Consider the following 23,000-nt stretch of genomic DNA (forward strand, 5'->3'; position numbering starts at 1 on the left):
AGGAGTTGGTTTAAGCACAGAGGAATTGAGATTTTGGGATAAAAATAGATTTCCTCCTTCCACATGAATTCCTGCAGTTCCCTCATAATTTCTGCCTGAGCAACATTAACGACTGCCATCAGAAACCCCTCCAGAGGATCACTCTGCAGAGCAGGCAGAGGAATTCAGAGGACACCAAGGGCCCCTTTCCACCTTTCCCACCATCTTTCACAGCCCTGTCTGAGCTGGGAATGAGGAAAAGGGATTTAAAAGGAGGAATTAAAGGTTAAGCAGGTTCCAAGCAGCACAAAGCATGGTTTAAGGTGTCTGATGAGAGGCTGGGGCAGAAGGGATTCATGATTCTGTCAGGAGCAAAGGGAAAAATTCAACTCCTCCAGTAGCTCAGGGCAGGGGGGGGGGGGGGGGTGTGCGTGTGTGGAGCAGCTAAAAAAAAGTCCTTAAAATACAGAAAAGGGATCTGGAATGCTAGGGGCTCCAAAAGTGACAGAAGGGAGCTGAGGGTGGAAGGAAAATGTGCTTTTGTGCCAAGATTAAACTTGCTGTTAATTGCTGGCTTAGGCAGGAAAAACTCAGCTGCACCCCTAAAAGGGGCTCACTCAGAGAAAGGGGTGGGGAGCGCTTGAAGAACCTCCTGGGTCAGCTGTGCCTGGCCATTGAATGAGCCTCCAGCCCATCCAAGGAACCACCAGCCCATCCAAGGAACCACCAGCCCATCCAAGGAGCCACCAGCCCATCCAAGGAACCACCAGCTCATCCAAGGAACCACCAGCCCATCCAAGGAACCACCAGCCCATCCAAGGAGCCACCAGCCCATCCAAGGAACCACCAGCCCATCCAAGGAACCACCAGCCCATCCAAGGAACCACCAGCCCATCCAAGGAGCCACCAGCCCATCCAAGGAGCCACCAGCCCATCCAGGGATGCACCAGCCCACCAAAGGAGACACCAGCCCATTCAAGGAGCCAGTGACCCTTCCAAGGAGCCATCAAAGGAGTGGCAGCACCTGGAGCGTCCCTGTGGCCTCAGGGACATGTCCCAGGGCCAGCACTGGTGACACGATCCCTGCATGCATTAATAAATGTGTGATGTGTGCTCCAGAGGTGTGTTGATGTGCCTCTGGAATTCCATGCTGAGCCTTCCCACTGCTCAGAGCTGCAGCATCGCCCCTCTCAACCTCCTGGATATGCTCTGATGCCCCTAAAATTCCCATTTTTCACGTGTAACCTGGGGGGGAGTGATGTGGTGTTTATCCTGTCCTGCTGTTTGACCTCCCAAGGTTTTTAAGGAATATTCTGGGTCTCAGGAAGGGCTGGTTAATGGAAAAGGGAAGGCACTGGTTGTGTAACAGAGCAAAGGCAACAAATCCTCAAAGGATCGGGATAAGGATCACACTGATTTTTCATATTTATGTTTTTTAAGTGAATTCAAAGAAATAAAGGGAGAGGTGGAAACCCCATAACCTGCAGAGCAGTGAGTGAGGGAACCATGGCATAAAATACTGGGAGATACAATAACTAGGGAGAGAGCTGAGGGAAGGATGACTCCAGCACCCAAGAGGCACAGGGAAGGCCAGAGCCTGGGGAGGTCAGGGCTCAGGGATCACCTCATCCCCACCTAAACCATCGCTGCAGCAAGCAGGGCTGAACAGCCTCACGCTCCATTTCCCCTTCTCAGGTCACAGGGAGATTGATTTTTCCATAGGAACTGAATCCATCCCCCCTGGCAGAAAGCTCCATATCTCACCAGAGCTGTCTGCATTCCCTGCCTGCCATCAGGGGAGGGAAAGGTGTTCCCACAGGAGCCCATCTGCACTGGTGGTGGAGCAGAGGAAAGAAATCAGCAAAGGATCAGGATAAGGATAATGCTGATTTTTTGTATTTATGGTTTTTGAGTGAATTCCATGAAATGAAGGGAGAGGAGGAAGCTCTCTAATGCAGAGAGCAGAGGGTGGGGAACCATGTCATAAATTATTGGGAAATACAATAAATAGATTGATTTTTCCATAGGAACTGGATTCATCCCCCCTGGCAGAAGGCTCCATGTCTCATTGGAGCTGTCTGCATTCCCTCTGTACCATCAGAGGAGGGAGAGGTGTTCCCAGAGCAGCGCTTCCTGCCTGTGCTGATCCCAAAAGTGGGCTTGGATGATTTTGGGGTTGGATGATCCCTCTGCAGGGATCACAGAAGCCCCGAGACCCCAGTGAGCCTTCCTACACTGTGGGGCTCCAGCTCTGCATCTGAGGACTCCCACTGTGTTCTGGATTTTGTAATCCAGGACTGAATTCCTCCCCAGGATAAATTTGGTTCATTAAGCTTGGCTGGTGCTGGGACGTGATGGATAAATCCTCTGAGCCAAAACCTGTTCCTCTGGAAAGGGTTCAGATACAAAAAAGTCATTTCATACCTGAGATTTGAGGTGGGTTTGGGACCCTGAGGAACTGGAAACTCTCAGATTGAAAACTTGGAGTGCCAGGAAATGGAAAGGAAATTTCCAGAGGCTCTGACTCTCCCAGCAGACACAGCAATGTCACAGTGAGACACCTCCACTGCTGGCATTGCCTGGCAGATGGAAAACCCTTTCCAATAAATCCATCTTGATGGATCTGGAATTTGGGAATGTGTGGTCCATATTGCAGTACCTCCTGAGATGTCTCCTAGGCCTCTCTTGGTTGGATTTCCCACCTGACCACCAAAGCAAAGCTGTGTCTGTGATCTCCCACCCTGGTCAGACACTTTAACTCCAGACTTTGTGTTAATCCCAAATATTTTAACAACAGTTTTATGTCAAAATCAGTGTGGAGGGAGACAAAGTGCTGAAGAACAGGATCCCCAGGAGAAAACATCATTACCTGTTTATTCCCAGATCATTCCCTGCTGAGGATTATTTTGTCTGTGAAACTGGGCAAGTGCTTTAATGGAAGGATGCAGTGCTGGATTTAAAGCAGGGGTTTAGGAGGTAAACCCTGACCTTCACAGGAGATAAAAAAACATCCAGGGAGTGCTCTGGTATTTCCTGGAGCCTTGTTCAGGTGCAGTCTTGATCCATATGGAGAAACCTTCAGCTGACAGGAAAACTCAGCTTTCCCATGATTTCTCTGAACTCAGGAGGAGAGTCTGGGTTTTCCCAGACTGCACCCAGACCCCCAGGCACAACAGGAGCTCATTAGAGGTTCAAAAGTTGTGGCTGATCACAAAGTCCTGGAATGGGTTGGGTGGGAAGGGACCTAAAGCCCATCCCACCCCTGCCATGGGCAGGGACACCTTCCACTGTCCCAGGCTGCTCCAAGCCCCAATGTCCAACCTGGCCTTGGGCACTGCCAGGGATCCAGGGGCAGCCACAGCTGCTCTGGGCACCCTGTGCCAGGGCCTGCCCACCCTGCCAGGGAACAATTCCTAATTCCCAATATCCCATCCAGCCCTGCCCTCTGGCACTGGGAAGCCATTCCCTGTGTCCTGTCCCTCCATCCCTTGTCCCAAGTCCCTCCCTGTCTTTCTTGCCAGCAGTTTCAGGGGCTCACCACCCTCACAGGGAAGGATTCCTTCCTATTAAGAATTTTTTCATCATACCCTCAGTTCCCCTGGTGTTTTCTCTCACTGTTTGTCTGCTTCTCTCTCTTTCAAATATCCAGGTGTAACAATCCCTTCACTCGGAGACTCCTCAGTCCCTTTTCCCCCAGTGCTTATCTCTCTCATAGGGAATTGGGTCTATTCCTAAAATCCATTCATGGAATATAGCCTTGGATTCCACCTGGAAGCTGCCAAATCCCAACAATGCTGTGGTTCATTCCCATTTATGTGAGGACCATGCCATTCCTGCAGTGCTGCTGCCCTGCCCTCCATTCCCTGCTGCTCCAGGTGATAACACACTGGGAACAAGTGACAACACACAGGGAACAAGTGATAACACACTGGGAACAGTGGCACCTGGCAGTGCAGGAAATGTTTCCCAGTTTCCTGCCCAGTGATCCCAGTGGTGTCCAGCCTGTCCTTGAAAGGAGCTGCTTGGAGTGAAAGCTCCACTCCAACATTCCTGCTCATCCGTGTTTTAACTCCGTGTGCTCAGCACCCCAGTGGCTCTGGAGCTGCTGACAGATTTTGGGAATTAGAAAGGAAAGGTCTGGCAGTGCCTTCTCTTCCACAGGCATCCTGACAGCCTGGATCAGCTGGATCCATGCTCTGGGCTCTTCCCTGGATATCTTCAGTCCCTGCCTGCACGGAAGGGTTTCATCCTTTCCCAAGGCAGCTCCACATCCATGCTGTTCCCAGCTCTTCCTTCCTCCTGTCCTACTTTCAGGAGAACAAACATTTGTTCTTTCTACCTTTTGTATTTATTGCTCTCCACACAAACCTGACCGAATCCCACGTTCCCTGATCCATCTGTGCCTTTGCTCCCTGCATCCCGAGCCTCTGGCATGGTTCAGCTCCCCTGGGGGCACACAGGGACCCAGGCTCTCCTTGCTGCTAATCCTGAGCAAGGGCAGCTCATCTGTCCTGGCTGTTCACAGGGATTTCCTTAGGGAAAGATCTGCTCCTCCAGAAAAATCTCCCTCATAATTAGGAGTCACATAGCCTCATTCACGCAGGTCCTGTCTCCTATTCCCCACAGGGAAATGCCAAAAAAAGGCTGCATTGTCTGGATCCAGCATTCCCAGGCACTTAGAGCTGTCCATGGGCCCTGCTCCTCATTTTTGTAGGGGCTCCTTTGTTTCCCCCCCTGCTGTGGGGTTCATTAGGCTGAGCAGCTGCCTCCCCATGTGTTCCTTAATGTGCTGGAAACAGAAAAAAACTCTCAATGTTCCTAAAATTTAACTGGTTCTTCAGCAAGGAAATTATCCATAAACTCTGATATTGTGATTTAGGAGCTGCCAGGTGGAGCTGGGCACAAGCAGAGCACCCAGGTTGCAGGACCATGGGATCCCAGAGCAGTTTGGGATGGAAGGACTCTTACAGGACACCCAGTGCCACCCCAGCCATGGGCAGGGACACCTCCCACTGCCCCAGGCTGCTCTAAGCCCCCTCCAACCTGGCCTTGGGCGCTGCCAGGGATCCAGGGGCAGCCACAGCTGCTCTGGGCACCTTGTGCCAGGCCCTGCCCACCCTGTCAGGGAACAATTCCCTCACAATATCCCATCTAAATCTACTCTCTTTCATCTTAAGGCCATTCCCCCTTGTTCTGTCCTCTATCCCTTGTCCCCAGTCCCTCTCCAGCTCTCCTGGAGCCCCTTTAGGCCCTGGAAAGGGCTTTGAGCTCTCCCTGGAGCCTTCTGTTCTCCAGGTGAACAATCCCAACTCTCTGAGCCTTTCAAAGGTCCTCCAGCTGCTTCCCACATCCAGCTGGATCTGCAGCTGGAATGACATTTCCATGGCTTACACATGGGCACAGGGCTGAGGGGACACATCTGGCCAAGGAGCCCTTCCTGGCCTCTGCCAGCCCATGGGAAGGGAAGGGAAGGGAAGGGAAGGGAAGGGAAGGGAAGGGAAGGGAAGGGAAGGGAAGGGAAGGGAAGGGAAGGGAAGGGAAGGGAAGGGAAGGGAAGGGAAGGGAAGGGAAGGGAAGGGAAGGGAAGGGAAGGGAAGGGAAGGGAAGGGAAGGGAAGGGAAGGGAAGGGAAGGGAAGGGAAGGGAAGGGAAGGGAAGGGAAGGGAAGGGAAGGGAAGGGAAGGGAAGGGAAGGGAAGGGAAGGGAAGGGAAGGGAAGGGAAGGGAAGGGAAGGGAAGGCTGGAATGAATTTTCCATTTTCTTACTCATTAAAGTGACTTTCTCTTCCATGAGACATTTGAGGGTAATTATTGAAGACAGCCACACTTGAAATGAATTTGCAGCTCAGCTCGAAGTGAGGAGTCCATCACTGCCTCCTGATAGCCTTCATATTTCCCTCAGCTAAAAATATAGGATTTTTTTTCCTCTTGTTCCTCTTTTCCCAGCAGCATCCCAGTGGTTTGTTTGCTGTAGTTACTCCTGGATGACTACAGATTGTTGTCACTACTGGGAAGTTGGAATTCTCTCCTCTTGGGAATGATTTGAACCCTCCAGGTGCTGACACATCCATGCAGAGCTCTGCAGGAGCTTGGGAGTTTCCTCAAGACATATCTGGCAACAGAGAGAGGGAAATGCCCTGCCAGAACACAAGGAACCATCTCACATCCCTAAAAATACCTCCCAATACTTGAATTCCCTCTATACATCATCCATGTGAGCATTTAGCCAGGAAGAACGTTCTGTCCAAAGGAAACAGCAGAAATTATATTTAATTTTGGCCACATCAGGGCTGATTAGAGCCTCCTGTGCTCCTGAGTTTCTGTGTTCCATGTGTAGGACATCAACACAACCCTTGGCATTTCCCACCCCCGATTTCCCCATACTCCCCCACCTTCTCCATTCCACTCCAGCTCTGCCCAATCCTCACCACTTTTGGGGAAGCTCCAGAATATTCCTGTGCTCAGACAATTCAAGCCACCCTTGACAACTGAGAGGAATAATTGATATGGGGCAGGGCTGAGATGTCCCAATCCCTGCTCCATTCCTGGCACTAGAGAAGGGAACTTCCCACCCTTTCTTTCCTCCATCCTTCCCAACCAAGGCTTTGAGAGAATTTCTCTAGGAAGAAATCATTCCCTGGCTGGATGTGCCTTTCTCCTGCCCAAACAAGCTGCCAAATGAGGGTACCCCAACTCCAGAGCCATGGGAGTAAAATCTGACAAAGAAAGGTGGAAATTCCCCAAATTCCTTCTTTCCTTCTTCAGAGATGTTCCCTGAGGGTTTTCCCTGCTCCCTCTGCTCCCAGCACTGCGTGGGCCAGGAGAACAAACCCAGTGTCCCAGGCCCTGAATATCCCTGGAAAAAAGAGGGAAAGAACACAGCCCTGGAGCAGCTCAAACATTTCCATGCTCGCTCAATCTAGGCTGGCTTCAAATGGGAGAGGAGTGAGTAAAAATAACAATAAGGGGCAGAGGCAGGAAAAAAGGAATCCTGGATCAGGGCTTTGATCCCACTCCCTGTCCTGCCTCCACTCAAGTGATGTCCCACTAATCCCTGCAGGGCAGAGCTCAGGGCTCAGAGCTCAGCTCAGTTTAGTTCAGAGGAGTCTCCGCAACCGTTAGAAAATCAGTTTTTTTCCAATGGCTTTACAATTCCTGGGAAATCAGGTCAACAACCCCACGTTAAATATTCCAGTTTGGCCTGGCTGTGTTTGTTTTTGCCATATTTTAGCAGCCAGCTTTTCATGAAATAGGAAAAAAAACCCTTTTACTTTCATTTTCCACAAGCTGGATTTAAGAAGTCCAAACCATCTTTGCTTTTCAGCTCTTTATTAAAGTTCTCACAGGACCTCTTTGTAGACAAAGGGAATTTTAAACTGGAGACTTTGCTTTGTTCCACTGAATTTTGATATTTCCTGATGTTTTTGGCCCAGCTGGGAGATCTTCCAGGCAGAAGCCCTGGGTTTATTAATGGCTTAAAACTCTCCATAATTTCCACAGTGGATCTGAAGGGAAATGCATATTTTGGACCTTTTGGGGGTCTCATATCCAGATTTGAAAATCTGATTCCATGTTTGTTCAACAGCAATAAACTTCTAGGGTTTTATGGAGTCATAAAAACACTTGAACTGCTCCCATTTATGGCCTGGGTGTAATTTACTGGGGGAGGTTTTCTCTCTAATGGGGCAGTGCCAGTGATTGGAGTTCTATTAACTGGAAACAGCACAGCTCCATTTGCAAAATTCCCATCAATAATTCCTGGGCAGAGAAGGGAAGGGCAGGGGAAGGACAGGAGGGGAGGGATGGCAGGAATAGAAAGAAAAGGCCATGAATGCTTCACAAATGAGGAATTCAGTGAAGCTGTCTGTGCAGCTGGGATCAAAATCCCATTTTCCTGCTTAATTTGAGATGGAGCTGCAAGCACAGCTCATGCTCTCTCCCTGCAAAGGCACAAAGGCATCCACGGAAAACGCTGTCTCCCAGAGAATTCCCAGGCATTCAAACAGGCACTGGGCTCCCTGGAAGCTTCAGAGCAATAAATGAAATGTTGGAATGATTTACAGCTCAGGAGATCTTTGGGAGCAAGGGCAGGGAGAGAAGAGCTGTGCCCAGGTTCAGGAGCCTTGACCAAACTGGGAAGAGACCAGGAAGGGGCTGGGATGGGGCGGGGATGGAGTTGGGATGGGGCTGGGAAGGTGTCTTAGGTTGGAAATGCAAGATGTGGCTGGGGATGTGAATTCTATCCCCATCTGTCAGAGCTGGGGCAGCTCTCTGCTGTTCATGGGGCAGTTTTTTCTTTATCTCTCCCACAGCCAATCCTCCCTCCAGGAGATCTCTCCTGTTCATGGCCACTGAGTGTCCCTGCATGGCTGAGAAAATTCCATCATCCCATGGGGAGAGGCTCTGCCCAGGGGAGGAGCCAAGCATTCCTACCTGGATACAATCTGAGCTTTTGGGACACCACAGCAGCCTTTGCCCACTGCATTCCCAGAGGAGCAGCTTTCTGCCCCACTGCATTCCCAGAGGAGCAGCTTTCTTCCTCACTGCATTCCCAGAGGAGCAGCTTTCTTCCCCACTGCATTCCCAGAGGAAGCCCAGGCCCATCTCCAGCAGCCCTGGAGCTTCAGAGGAAAACTCCAGCCTTGTCCAGGATCCTGCTCCAGCAGAAGCACAGCTGGCACTGCAGGAGGGCTGAGCCCCCATGGAATGGTACTGCTGCCACCTCCCTGACCCACAGCCTGCCAGGGCCTGCTCTGACTCTGGCAGTGGGGGCAGTAGTTTGTTTTCTTTTTCTTTCTTCTTTTTTTTTTTTTTTTTTTTTTTTTTTTTTTTTGTACTATTGCATTTGTATTTTCTTAATTTTCCTAGTAAAGAACTGTTATTCCTACTCCCATACATACCTTTGCCTGAGAGCCCCTTAATTTCAAAATCATAATAATTCAGAGAGAGGGGGTTTACATTTTCCATTTCAGGGGAGGCTCCTGCCTTCCTTAGCAGACACCTGTCTTTTCAAACAGAGACAGATTTTGGCGCCCAACGTGAGGCTCGAGGGCATCAAGAGAAAAAGGCTGAAAAAGGGAATAACAGTTCTTGAGTATTCGAATTTTTGTGTGCTGGATACAGAGACCTCATTAAGTGTCACCTAGCTTACCCTGGTTTGGGTGGCAGGTAATCGTGGCTGTATTTCTCCCATTTGCAGGTCCTTATCTAAACATGGGTCCTATAACCAAGGCTACTGTGGTTGTTACTCAATTTATTTTATGGGTGAATAAGGTGAGGAATTCATGGATCTTTAACTTCCTCTGGAAAACAGGCACATGGATTCACAGCTACCATACACTAACTGTATGTTTTTGGGGTTACTTTAATAATGGTACCCACTGTGAGGAAATGACACTGGGGCAAATTTTCTCCCAAACCTTTAACCATCTCTTTGGGTCTGCCCCACCAGTTTTTGAAGGGTTCAGATCCACTCTAAATACTAATGATATCATACAGTGGCTGGTGTTGCTGTTAAGCCTGTTCTATTTAGCATTCAGAGATAAGGGAAGATTAACCTGGATAACCTCACTGATATCTACTCCAGAGACTAGGGATGCTGCTGCCCTAGAGCCTGACCCTGCCCCACAGCCCACCTGAGAAATGAACCACCCAGACTGGGTGGGGGTTCTGGTGAAGGAGATATGTGAGATGGGCCAGATGCTGAAGGAGTGCATTTCCCCAGCTGGTGAGAAGCCCTCCCCCTGCCTCGAAGAGGGACAGTCTAATAGTGCAGCAGTGGAACCCACAGATGTTACAAATGTCCAGGTTCCAGCTGAACCACAAAGGCAGTCCCAGCCGGCAGCAGTTGCCTCTGTAGAAACAAGGAGATCTAAGATGAAATCAGAGCACTCAAATAGGGGAGGGCCCTCACAACCCACAGGGGAGCCAGAGGTTGCGATCATCACCGAGTCCCTGACGTACAAAAGTCTCCATAATTTGCACAAGGACATTGTACGACAGGGATGTGAGGCTTATACAACCTGGCTACTTTGGGTCTGGGACTTTATGGGTACAGGCATCCAGCTGGATGGTGGTGAGGCAAGGAACTTGGGACCCTTGACCCAGGACTCAGGTATGAATCAGATTTTTGTAAGGGAGCCAGGGTCCCTTTCTCTCTGGGAATGGTTTTTAATGAGTGTCAGAGAGAGGTTTGTCCACAGGGAGAGAATGCAGGAGCACCATCATAGAATGCACTGGAACACCCTTGAGGAAGGGATCCAACAGCTGAGGGAAGTGGCAGTATTGGAGGTACTCTTTGGGAGGGATGGAAAGCATGATAATGACCCCAACAAGGTCAGGTGCACAGGGCAAATGTTGTGGAGCCTGGCAAATCTTGGGCCATCTCAGTACACCACCTTCATTGCAACGATTAATGCCGATACCAACCGAGAGACAGTGGGTTCTGCTGCCAACAAGCTTAGAAATGATGAGAGTATGATCAATGGCCCAGTGCAGGCTCATGTCTCTGCTGTGGTCAAGGAACTCAAAGAGGAGATGAGGGAGATGAAGGAGGAGGTGAGAAGGAGCAGTTCCTGTATGGCACCAGTGCAAGTCACAGGCCCCAAAGTCAGAGCCCAATGTTCCCCAGCTAGGGAGAGAGGGTACACCTCATGGGCTGACCTGGGGTTCTTCCTGTGTGACCATGGGGAAGACATAGGATGGGAAACCTATTTCTGTCCTGGCAGCACAGGTGCATCAACTCAAGGAGGGAAATACTAACCGAGGGAGTTCCACCAAAATTAAAGTAGCCTCGGCCTCCCATGACCAAGCTGCTGGGTATGATCTGTCAGATCCTTGAAGGTACCTCTACCATGTATGTCCAGGAAAGAAATAATAACCAGGGCTAGAGGGGCCCTGTCTCTAGCCAGGGAGAGGCACGGGAAAACCAGATCTTCTGGATGGTGTGGATCCGATGGCCTGGCACATCAGAGACACAAAAATGCGATGCCTTAGCTGATACTGGTGCGCAGTGTGCCCTGATACCATGGGGACATGTGGGGGCAGAACCTGTTTCCACTGCTGGGGTGACGGGGGGATCGATCACAGCAATTGACCCTGTTGGGAGCCGAGGTGAGCCTGACTGGGAAGGAGTGGCAGAAACATCCCATTGTGACCGGCCCAGAGGCCCCGTGTATTCTGGGCATAGACTTCCTCCAGAATGGCTACTACAAAGACCCAAAGGGACTCAGGTGGGCTTTTGGCATGGCTGCTGGAGAGGCAGAGGACATGAAGCAGTTGAACAACTTGCCTGGACTATCAGAAAACCTGTCTGCAGTAGGACTCCTGAGGGTGGAAGAGCAACAAGTGCCAATTGCCACCTCGACAGTGCATCACTGGCAGTATTGAATGAATCGGGATGCCGTGATCCCCATCCACAGAATGATCCGTGAGCTGGAGAGCCAAGGGGTGGTCAGCAAAACCCACTCACCCTTCACCAGCCCCATCTGGCCTGTGTGCAAGTCTGCCAGAGAATAGAGATTGACTATGAGTGGGAAATGAATTTGTAGGGAATTCTCAAAGGCAGAAGACCCACACAGTGTGCATCTGTGTGCAAACCTTGAGATAAGAAATGCTGACTCAGAAATGCCATGGAATAGGACAGACATTGTTGAGAGAGAAATGGAACTAGAAACAAATTTCAAAGATGGCCTTGCAAATAAGACTGGATACTTTGGAGAAACAGAACTATGAAAGTGCATTGTAGAGGGACCCACGAGGGGTAGTTTTAGATCATTGGCTTTAAGGCATCTACAGCATGGTGTGGCTAAAGCTGACAGGCCAGGAAACACTTACAGTGTTTTGTAATTAGGAAATAGTTGGCTTCTGATTGTGATGGCGTGAATTATAACATCTGTATTGTCTCACCCTTCTCATGAGACTGAAAATGGAATAAAAGTTTTTAAAACACCTCTCAGCTGCCCCATCTCTGGGTCAGAAAAGGGCTTAATCCAACACTATTGACTATCATGGCTGGAATGAAGTGACTCTGCCGCTGAGCGCTGCCGTGCCGGACACACTGGAGCGCCCGTACGAGCTGGAGCCCCAGGCAGCAAAGTGGTGTGCCACTATTAATACTGCCAATGTATTTCTCTCCATTCCTCTGCAGGCCTCAGTTTGCTGGGGCTGGGAAGGGGTTGGGGTGTCCCAGCAGTAAAAGAGGGGATGTCACACCCTGCAGACCCCAAAACAGAGGAAACAGCGCCTCCTCCATGCCTCTGGCATCCAGAAGTGAAATCCCTGGGAGCGGAGTGTCCCTGGGGCTCTCTGCCATCCATCACTCTGGATTTTCAGGAGAAAACAAGTCAATCAATTAATTAATTAAATAACATCAAGTCCTTTTTTGACAGAATTATCAAATAATGGCTGGGCCATTAAGGCAGGACTGGAGGATGCTTCAGGATAACGGAGAACTGGGATAGAATTGTTATTATTTATATTATTGGCTCTGTGGTAGATATGAGTTCAGACCTCAAGTGCCACTTCTTGAACACCCAGAGGAGAAAATCCCAGGGCTGAGGGAGCAGCTCTCAGGCTGCAATGACTCCAGAAGCTCCCAAGACTATTTAACCCAGGAAAATAAAGTCTTGGAGTCAACACAGTGGCTCTTTAAAACACACTTGTGGGAAATGAATTTGTAGAGAATTTTTAAAGTCTGATAGAAGGTTTATATAGTATATATTTATATATAAACTTTGAGATAAGAAATGTGGATTTAGAAATGTTATAGAATAGGATTGATATTGTTAAGAGAGAAATGGAATTAGAAATAAGTTTTAAAAGATGGTTTTATAATTAAAATTAGATACTTTAGAGAAATAGAATTATAAAATATGTATTGTAGTAAGACTAATGAGAGGTAATTTTAGAAGATTAACTTTAAGATATTTATAGTATGGTGTAGTAAAAGTTAATAAATTAAGAAATGTTTATAATGTATTGTAATTATGAAATAGTTCTTGATTGTAATAGTGTGAATTAAAATATTTTTATTATTTTATTTTTTATATAAGATTAAAAATAGAATAAACATTTTTTAAATGCTTCTCAGTTACTTTATCTCTAGGTAAAAAAAAAACCCAGAACCTTAATCCAGCACACACTGGTTGACTAAGTAACAACAAAAGAAGAATATTTAAGTTAGAGGATAATGCTCCAATAATGTCAGAGTGGCCATGAATAAATTTACACTGGAAGGCAGAAAAAAACCCCAAACCACTATAGAATTATATCCTGGAATGACTTTCCAAACAGTACAGCAGGGGCAAGAAACTGAAATTATTTTGAGGTGAAAAAAATGGAGGAAAGCTTGTAAAGCAGGCTATGGGTCAGCCAGGGGGAATAAATGGAATTGGAGTTCTCGGTGACCCTCCTTGTGCTGCAGTAGGACAGAGTGGAGGGGAAGGAGCTGCCTTGTTCTCGCTCATGGTATTTATTTGTTCCCTGGATATTCTGGATTGTAGACACGGCAAACTGAGCTGTCCTGACAAATATTCCTGTAGCCCTGCCTGCTCTGCTTGTAGCAGCACAGCTCCTGTAATGGAAAGAGGATTTATTTCCAAAGGCTTGATGTCCAAACTGGAATTAGACAAGGACTTGTGGATTGTACCCACTTTGTTCAGCACTGCTGGTTCAGCTTTCTTGGCTCAGGGAAAAGAGGGATCTGTTTGCTATTCCTACACATCCCAGGCCTTAATTCTTTCCCAGCACAATCCTGTCTTGCTGTGAGAATCAAGAGGTCATTCCCTTGGTGTTCCCAGACAGCTTTACAGGGAATGGAATTAGAGAAACCAACAAACTGATATTATGGGTAACATTCCCTCCCTGCTTTATTTCCTGGGGTGGGTGGCAGGAAATTCCCATTACACACAGAACGGGGAAATCAGTCAGGGCAACAGCAAGAGGAAAATAAATTCTCAACCTGACTGCACCCAGGGCACACCTGAGCGAAATGTTCCTGGAAAAGCTGTTCCAAGTCATCAGGAAGTGCTGAAATTCGGGGGGGGGGGGAGGAAATTAAGAAAAAGAAAGGAAAATAGGTTTAAATTCAAAAATGGGTGCTAAATTATTAAATGGAAATACTTTCTTATTACGTCTCTTGTTTTGAAATAGAGAATAAAATAAAAAGAATGGAAATAAGAGCAAAATGGAAGAACAGTCACCAAATCCTTGTCTGTGATGTAGAAAGCAGAGGTCACACTGGGATTTTGAGCAAATAAGTTTCACCACCAGGAGTTTGGAAAGGCCAAGAGAAGCCAGCTGGACTATCCAGAGACAAAATGGGTACTGGAAATGCCAAAGAATCATCCAAGTTTAGGGAAATAAGTGCCTGCCAAAAACAAATGCCATGTTTGCAGCTGCTATTACTGGGGAAGGGCTCAGGGAGGCTCCTGCTCCTTTTTTAGAAGGGGACACATCAAAGCATCATTCCCATAATGAAGGAGATCCTGGAACAGATCCAAAGGTATTCACAAATCCCCCAGAGGAGGGATGTTCTTCCCTGATACCTGAGGATTCCACTGGGGAATCGCTGCTTTAATAACTGGTAGGAAAGCTGGAATGTAAAAATGCCTCAAGGCCAAGGTCAAATCCCCAGCGTGGTTCCCATTTTTAAAGAGTGCCCAGTGTAATGTTCAGGAAAATCTGGAGTAGCAGCACATCCCTACCAGATAATTGTGATCTGTAAGAGGATCCATGGATGAAACAAGATAATGGAGAGAATCCAAGGAGTTCTGTAAAGGGAAATGGCCCTTTGGAGGAGCCCATGGTCACAGGGATAAGGGAGACCCAGCTGATAAAGGACTTGCATTTCCAAAGGCATTCTACACCAAAAAGAAAGATTTAAAGTATCTTAAAGAAGCGAAGCTGCTATGAAATGAGGGGCAAGATCCTCACATGGATAAAAAATTGTTGAAAACAGGGAAAATACAGGCTGGGAATTAAATTATCAATGCTCACAGAGTGGAAGTGATTGGAATACGCTGAAGGAATGAGATTAGGAGAAAATGTTAGAAATCCTTGTGACAACAAAAGGCAGCAAACTCATCCAGGGTGCAGGTTCCTGCTCCCACTGTGAGGTTCTGCTCCTCTTTTCTCCTCCTTTTTTTCTGCCAAAAAGGTGGGACAGGACTTGGACCAAGCAGAGAGAAAAGGGCAGCAGATGGGATTAAATGGATTGATTTAGTCACAAATATGTGAGTTTTTATTCCAGAAACAGCAACAAACACCAGGATTATGCATCCTGAAAGTGTCTGGATTAGGGCAGGGAGAGGTGGGATGGATCTCAGCAAATCCACAGCATGAAGGGAATGGCCAGCTCAGGAATAAGTGGGATAATTGTTCATTTTACTGTCCAAGGAAGGAAGGAAGGGAAGAAATCCTCCAGGTAATGGAGAAATTGCCCAACAGTCTGGGCAGGTTATGCTGTGAAATTCCACCTTCATCTCAGCAGAACTGGAGCTGCAGGGACGGTGCCAATGTCCCACCTGTTCCTTGGCATCCATGGAACTCCTTCTAGGAGAGACAACCCCCTCTGCCAGCCCCTCCTGACACACTCAGTCCTGGCAGGAGGTGATCATTGACAGCAGATGCTGCTCCTCAGGGCAGGTTTTCTGTCACCAGTGGCAAAACCAAGTCTAGAATCCCCCAAGAATTGGTACCACTGTGACCTCTCTACTGTCTTTTGAAGGAAATGTCTGTAATCCAATAAACTGAGTTTAGTTAAGCCAGAGCTGTGCAGTGTCTGCACAGACACCAAAAAGGGAAATATGCTCCCTTCCTGGTCGCTGCTATAGTTACAGCAAAGGTCGGAGATCTCCAGCATGGAAAAATCTGCTTGGAGATAATCCCTCCAAAGAATACAACTCCTGTAAAGTGTCTTTAATTATTCCTGAACTGTGGAGCTGAAAAAGGCTCAGATCAAGGCATTGCAGTCCAATCTATTTCATTCCCTTGAAGGAAGAGTTGCCCAAACCAGCCGGGAGTCTCCAGGGAATACAGGATACTGGAGTGCCCACGTGACAGGTTAGCAAAAGCCCTGTGTCTTGGTTTGAAAAGACAGGTGTCTGCTAAGGAAGGCAGGAGCCTCTCTTGAAATGGAAAATGTAAACCCCCTCCCTCTAAATTATTATCATTTTGAAATTAAGGGTCTCTCAGGCAAAGATAGGGGAATAGGAATAACAGTTCTTTATTAGGGAAGAAAACAAAAATAAAGTAAAATAAAAAATGCAGTAAAACAAAACAAACCACTGCCAGAGTCAGAGCAGGCCCTGGCAGGCTGTGGGTCAGGGCAGTGGCAGCAGTGCCATTCCATGGGGGCTCAGCCCTCCTGCAGTGCCAGCTGTGCTTCTGCTGGAGCAGGATCCTGGACAAGGCTGGAGTTTTCCTCTGAAGCTCCAGGGCTGCTGGAGATGGGCCTGGGCTTCCTCTGGGAATGCAGTGGGGAAGAAAGCTGCTCCTCTGGGAATGCAGTGGGGAAGAAAGCTGCTCCTCTGGGAATGCAGTGGGGCAGAAAGCTGCTCCTCTGGGAATGCAGTGGGGCAGAAAGCTGCTCCTCTGGGAATGCAGTGGGGCAGAAAGCTGCTCCTCTGGGAATGCAGTGGGGCAGAAAGCTGCTCCTCTGGGAATGCAGTGGGCAAAGGCTGCTGTGCTGTTCCAAGGTCAGATTGGATCCAGGTAGGAATGCTTGGCTCCTCCCCTGGGCAGAGCCTCTCCCCATGGGCTGATGGAATTTTCTCAGCCATGCAGGGACACTCAGTGTCCATGAACAGAAGAGATCTCCTGGAGGGAGGATTGGCTGTGGGAGAGATAAAGAAAAAACTGCCCAAAGAACAGCAGAGAACTGCCCCAGCTCTGACAGATGGGGATAGAATTCACAGCCCCAGCCACATCTTTCAACCTAAGGCACCCTCTATGTTCTCAGTTTCCTGAATCAAGATGAAGCTGGCTGTAATACAGCCAAAGGCAATATTCTTTTGACACAAGAGCTCATCCCATGCCCCAGTGATGCTAAAGGACCCAGTAACAAGGCCCTTATTTTATAAAGCTTTACATATATGCAACAGGATACATCCCCTCAGGGAAATGATCTCCACCAGCTGGGATGGGCTGAGTTTTATTGACTGAATTTTCTGCTCCAGATTTCCTGTCAAGTTCTTGTCTCGATTCCCAGACTGAGTCCTAACCTGGCTCCTTTCCCTCCCTGGGACGCACTGGAGGCTGGGTTTGGCCCTGGACATTTTCTAAAACTCCACTTAAAGCACAAATAACAACTTGGAAATAAAAGCTGAGCACTTGTTGCTCCTAGAATCTTTGCTTTGTTGGGATCTATCCTGCAATTTTAAGTCTGGGCACTCTCAGATCCTGCTCTGTAGGGTGCAGTTCTCACCTAAGGATGTAAGGATGCTTCCAAGTTTTCCAGCTGCAGAGGGTTCCTCGGACATCACGCACTGCTGTCTCTCCCTTGCACTCATTTCTTCCATGGAGCCCAAGCTGGCAGGGGCAGGTTTTTCCCTTATTTTGGAGTATTGGACAACATTCCAGGGAGTGTGAAGCACATGGGACAGGACCACACCAAGGACCCTTCTCATGGTTACCTGGGACAGGAGGAATTGGCCCCTTGAGCCACCTCTGCTTTCAGCCTGCCCCTGCCAGAACCCCCGAGCCGATCAATGAAAGCTCCTGTTCTAAATCCTGGGGTCATCAAAGATGGATCAGCGCCTGCTGATCATCTCATTCCTGTAACTGCTCCAAGAGGTCCTAATGAGGGAGGATTTCTAAACCAAGGCATGAATGTCCCGTAGTGATTGTCCATTAAAGCCCTGGAGAAGATACTGGTGATCATGTCTGGGATTCCCCTGGTGGATTTTTTCCCTTATTTTGGAGCACTGGACAGCCTTCCATGGTGTGTCAAGGATGTGAGATAGAAGCACACTAAGGACAGGAGGAACTGGCCCCTTGAACCCCTCTGCTTTCAGACTCCTCCTGCCAGAACCACAGAGCAGATCAATGGAAGCTCCTGCTGCTTCCATTAAAGCATTAATGGAAGCATTAAAGGTGGATCAGTGTCTGCTTTTATCCCAAGAATTCCAAATGAGGGAAAATTTCCAAACCAAGACATAAATATGCCATAGAATTTGTCCATTAAAGCGCTGGAAAAGATCCTGGTGATCATGGCTGGGATTCCCTGGGGAGACTGGGACACTTCTGCCTCCAACCCAGCCGTGGACTCTCCCAGAGGCGGATTTGGTTTTATTTCATCATTAAGTACAGCCAGGTACAGAAGGAGACATCAAAACCTTTGGCAAACATGACGAGAGCCTGTGCCAAGCCCCACAAAACCAGGACAAAGCACCCAGTGTCCCGTTAATGTCACAATTTCTGCATCACCAACGAGGTGTGTGAGGAGCTTTGCCAAAGGCACCAACCCTCTCGCTGTCTGCACACAAACTCTACCTCTTCTCCCCTCAAAATCCAAAATTTTCATGGGATCTCCCCAGCCCAGGGATAAAAAGCTTGGGGGGTGATCTGCAAATAGATAAACCCGGGATTAGTTGGTTATTTTACATCTCATGGGGCAATGATGGGATTAATCTTGCAAAAGTGCATTTAGTCAAGTGAAAAATTGAAGCTAGAAGAGTGAGCAGCAATACAATTATTTGGAAGCTTGGGAAATGAGTTTTTATGAAACACAGAAGGAATTCAATACATTCTGGCTATCAAAAAAAAAAAAAAAAATAGACAAGGCTGAAAAACGATTTGTTATGTGATGTGTAAACAGGCTTGGAGGGAAGGACGTGGGAATGTGCTCTGTGAAGCACCAGCAAAGTGTCCAGCAGTGGGTGGTGAAGCAGCACAAATTCAAATTAAAAATAAAAGTATAAAAAGTGGGAAAGGCTCCTGAAGGGCCACAAGTGCAGACCCCACCTCATCCAGTAAAATCCAGATGTTGTTTGCAGGATGTTTGATTAAACATAAATTATCAGGCTCATTCCACACTTAACAAGGGAAAAAAAAATCTCTGTCCATAAAATCAGTTTAAATAGCACAGTGGTCCTTTCAGGCCCAAAGTTCTGTGTTTGGTATCAGAGTTGTGTTCAAGGAATGCTGACACAGCTCATCCCAGCAGGCAGCACTTGGAAAACGCCACAACCGGGGAATGGCCCTTTATGACATTGGCTCCTCCTGGGAGCGTGGGCTTCAACGAGACCATGGAATCACAGATCCATGGAATGGTTTGGGTGGGACGGGACCTTAAAACCCACCCAGTGCCACCCCTGCCATGGCAGGGACACCTTCCACTGTCCCAGACTTCTCCAAGCCCTGTCCAGCCTGGCCTTGGGCACTGCCAGGGATCCAGGGGCAGCCACAGCTGCTCTGGGCACCCTGTGCCAGGGCCTGCCCACCCTGCCAGGGAACAATTCCTAATTCCCAATCTCCCATCCATCCCTGCCCTCTGGCACTGGGAAGCCATTCCCTGTATCCTGTCTCTCCATCCCTTGTCCCCAGTCCCTCTCCAGCTCTCCTGGAGCCCCTTTAGGCCCTGCAAGGGGCTCCGAGCTCTCCCTGGAGCCTTCTCCTCTCCAGGTGAGCACCCCCAGCTCTCACAGAGATGAAGATCCTGGTGTTGAAGATATAAAAAAATGAGAGGTTGGTCTTTTTTTGGGCCTTTGGAGGCCTCATGTGCCCAGAGGTTCCTCCCTCCTGCTGCTCTGCCACCTCCTCTCTGTCCCTGTGATGCCATTCCCTGTGTCCTGTCACTCCATCTCTTGTCCCCAGCTCTGTCCACCTTTCTTGTAGGTCCCCAGAAAGCCACACTCCTAAGCCTTAACCCTAAGCCTAAACCTAAACTGATCCCTCTGTTTCCATGGGAGTGTTCTTCCTGGATCTGGTTTCTCTTCTCCGAGGGCAGTGCCAGCTCTGCTGCCCCTGGAGATCACTCCACCTAATATCTGCCACTGCCTTTCCTCCTGGCAGTACCTCCAGCTTCTGCCCAGTGGGAAATTTGAATTTTTCACCTTTTGTTTAATCCCAGTTGGAATCTGAGTGTTTAAAGGGAGTTTATTTTGAATTAAATACTGCAGAACCGCATGAACCCAAAACCCAAAAAATTGGGTGTGGCTGCTGGGAATAAACTTCCCAGCATTCCTGCTGCAGAGATTTCTTTCTGTTTGGTTGAAGCATCCAAAAATATTTCTCAGGATTCAGTTCAATCTGAATTTTCTCTTTTTTCCCCCACTATCTTATGAGGGCTGAAGAATTTCATCCCTAGTGCAGCACAGCTTGGAGGTAAGAGTGAGAATCCCCCTCCACCACCACAACTGGTGAACAAACCACTTTCCTCCCATGGAAATACTGCACTGCAAAGAGAAATGTAGCTTTATAGTAAGTGAGTCTTATTGCAAGTCAATTCCTTGGGAAGGAAATATTTCTTCCAGCTGAAAATATTTCCTCCTGCTTTGACTTTGTGGGAAGAACCCTTGAGCTGAGCTTTAGCCTCCCTCACTCACTGGATCAAGTTAAATAATGCTGAAGGGCTCAGCCTTGGATTCCTCATTCCAAAACAGACAATTTTTTCCAAAACAGACAATTTTTTTTTTCCAAAACAGCCAATTTTTTTTTTCCCAAAACAGACATTATGGGAAGTCCCAGAAGCCGCCCTATGAAGAGATTTCCCATTGTCTGTGTACTGGAATTCATTCCATCACCAAAACTCCCTCATGGAGCAAAGGCAGGTTGTCTCCAGAGGCAGAATTCCAGGAGAACTGGCTAATCCCACGTGTGCCTGTGTGTGAGACACTGACAAGACCAAGTGAGTGGCAGATGTTTAGAGCAGGAGGTGACTTTCACAGAAGGTGGCCACTGAAAAAGTGCACTTCATAAAAGCCTTTGGGTGCTTCTGGGGGGGCTGTTGGGGTGTCCTGGGCAGAGCCAGCACCCACTGATCCTTGTGGGAGGGATCCTTCCAGCTCGGGAGATCCCGTGATTCCGTGAGAAGGCTGATCCCTGATCCCTGAGCACCCCCTGAGTCCTGCAGCAGGGGCAGGAGCTGAGTGTGGCCCTTCCCAGCCCCGATCCCCACCGCGACCCCAGAATTCCCGTCCTCCCTCTGCTCACTCACCCAGCTCTGCACAAATAGGGCTGCAGAGTCCCTTGGGATTTTTTCCTCATTAATTCCATGGAAAGGATTCACCTGGGACAACCCAAAATGAGCTGTCTGGCTCCTTATTTGCTTTATTCTGCAGGGAGAGCAGCAGCCTGCTAAGGGCAGGATAATCAGCTCGGGGTTTGATATCTCTTTTCTGGGAGGGTGAATTGAGCCTTAAATCCCCTGGGGCTCAAGGCAGAACCCACCCAGCCCAACGTGCTCTGGAAACAGAGATCCCTAAAAACCTGCCAGTGCTAAAGAAAGCCAGGCCAGAGAGCCAAAATGCAACCCCAAAAATAAGATTGTTTTGACTTTAGTCCTTTTTGCATGCATCGTTTCCCCCCACCCATAAAGGAAAAGTTTTCATTGATTCCCCCCTCAGATGCATTGTTCAGATAAATTCATTAAATTCAGGGAAGAAGAAAGGTTGGGTGGGGAAGCACAAAAGAAAAAGCTGGTAAGAAATTAATAATTCTGTATTCCGTGCTGTCTGCAGTAAATAATGCATGGAGCCACACACTGAACGATGAGACCCAATGAAATATTGAAGAGCTGCTGTTCCAGGAGCAAGTCTGTTCCGAGCCTGGAACTAGCAGGATCTGCCTCAGGAGCAGGAATGATCCCATATTTAAGGCTGGATTAGAATGCACACACACAGCAGGGCAAAATGAAGATTTTCCAGGCAGCTTAAATCTGACACCTCTTAATTTTTAACTGCTTGACTTTGTGACCTTGGGAATGGTTTCAGGTAATGTTATTTTTGTTATATTTTATTTTTTTCCCCCTGACTGTTATTTCTGAGAGTTGTTTCAATTTTTGGAGGAGGCATCAGACCCCTGTTTTACAGGTGGGAGCAGAGACAGGAAATCCCTGGCTGGGAGCTGAAGGGCAGCTCAAAAACTTGAGGAAAATATAAAAAAATGGATGAGGTATTGGTGTGGAAAAGGGATGTTAGTCTTTGTTTTTATAGACAACTTCTCTGTCCACCCTTGACAAATAGAGGCTTAAAAGCCATCAGAACCATGGCACAGAACCTCTTTAAATTCTTAATCACATCTGCACTTTTTTGTGTTAAATAAATATATATCCCTGTTTCCACCAGGACACAAAGCCTGACAGGAATTCCAGGAGATGGAATTCTTTTCCCTGCAGTTCTGTGGGGCTTCAGGATGTGCTCATTTTTAAAACCAGAGAAGACTCCTGCTTGTTTGGGGTTGTAGAACTCCCACAGTGCTTGGGCTCACTAATAATCTGAATATAATTTGTCTGAATAACCAGCCCCTTCTCCTGCCTGCACCTTCTCAGGTGACAAATGCTCCTACATGGCTCAGAGATTGCTCTTCATTTTTTCAGATAAATAAAGGTCTATGAGGAAACATCAGTTTTACATGAAAAACTGTGTTTTCCCTGGAATTTGTGTCATTATTGTGTTTGCAGCTCAACTCTGCATTCAGGCCCTGCTTTCCCACACCAGGGCCCATCACTCATCCTCCCACACACAAAACAAAATTCCTCTGTTTTCTCCAGGTCTTCTCCACCCTCCCTTCTGCATTTTTCCTTCTTCTCCTGCATGTCCTTGCTCATCCCCAGTTATTACCCCACTCTCCAGCGCTTCCCTGCTTGCCATTCCTGTGTGTGCAAGGATGATGCTGAGTCCTTGGAACACATCCACCACCCTTGGCTGTCACCTCATCCCGCGTGGGAACCTCTGGGATGGAGCAGCACTGGTGTGAGGACCTTTGGCTGCATCCAAGACATGTCAGAACCATGGAATGGTTTGGGTGGGAAGGGACCTGAGAGCCCATCCAGTGCCACCCCTGCCATGGGCAGGGACTCCTT

At 48.1% G+C, this 23,000-nt stretch overlaps 1 long non-coding RNA gene across 3 annotated transcripts; it reads left to right on the top strand.

Annotated features, from left to right (window-relative positions):
- Window positions 1-19,267: 19,267 nt before the first annotated feature.
- LOC128797226 (uncharacterized) lies at window positions 19,268-22,542 on the top strand. Of its 3 annotated transcripts, XR_008434057.1 has the most exons (4): window positions 19,268-19,600; window positions 20,264-20,302; window positions 20,647-20,825; window positions 21,658-22,542. It is a non-coding gene; the product is annotated as an uncharacterized LOC128797226 (long non-coding RNA). The 3 variants fall into 3 exon arrangements; XR_008434055.1 differs by lacking the exon at window positions 20,264-20,302 and having other exon boundaries at window positions 19,268-19,663; XR_008434056.1 differs by lacking the exon at window positions 20,264-20,302.
- The last annotated feature ends 458 nt before the right edge of the window (window positions 22,543-23,000 follow it).

Source organism: Vidua chalybeata, chromosome 18 (assembly GCF_026979565.1).
Source record: "Vidua chalybeata isolate OUT-0048 chromosome 18, bVidCha1 merged haplotype, whole genome shotgun sequence".
In the NCBI taxonomy this organism is placed as follows: domain Eukaryota; kingdom Metazoa; phylum Chordata; class Aves; order Passeriformes; family Viduidae; genus Vidua; species Vidua chalybeata.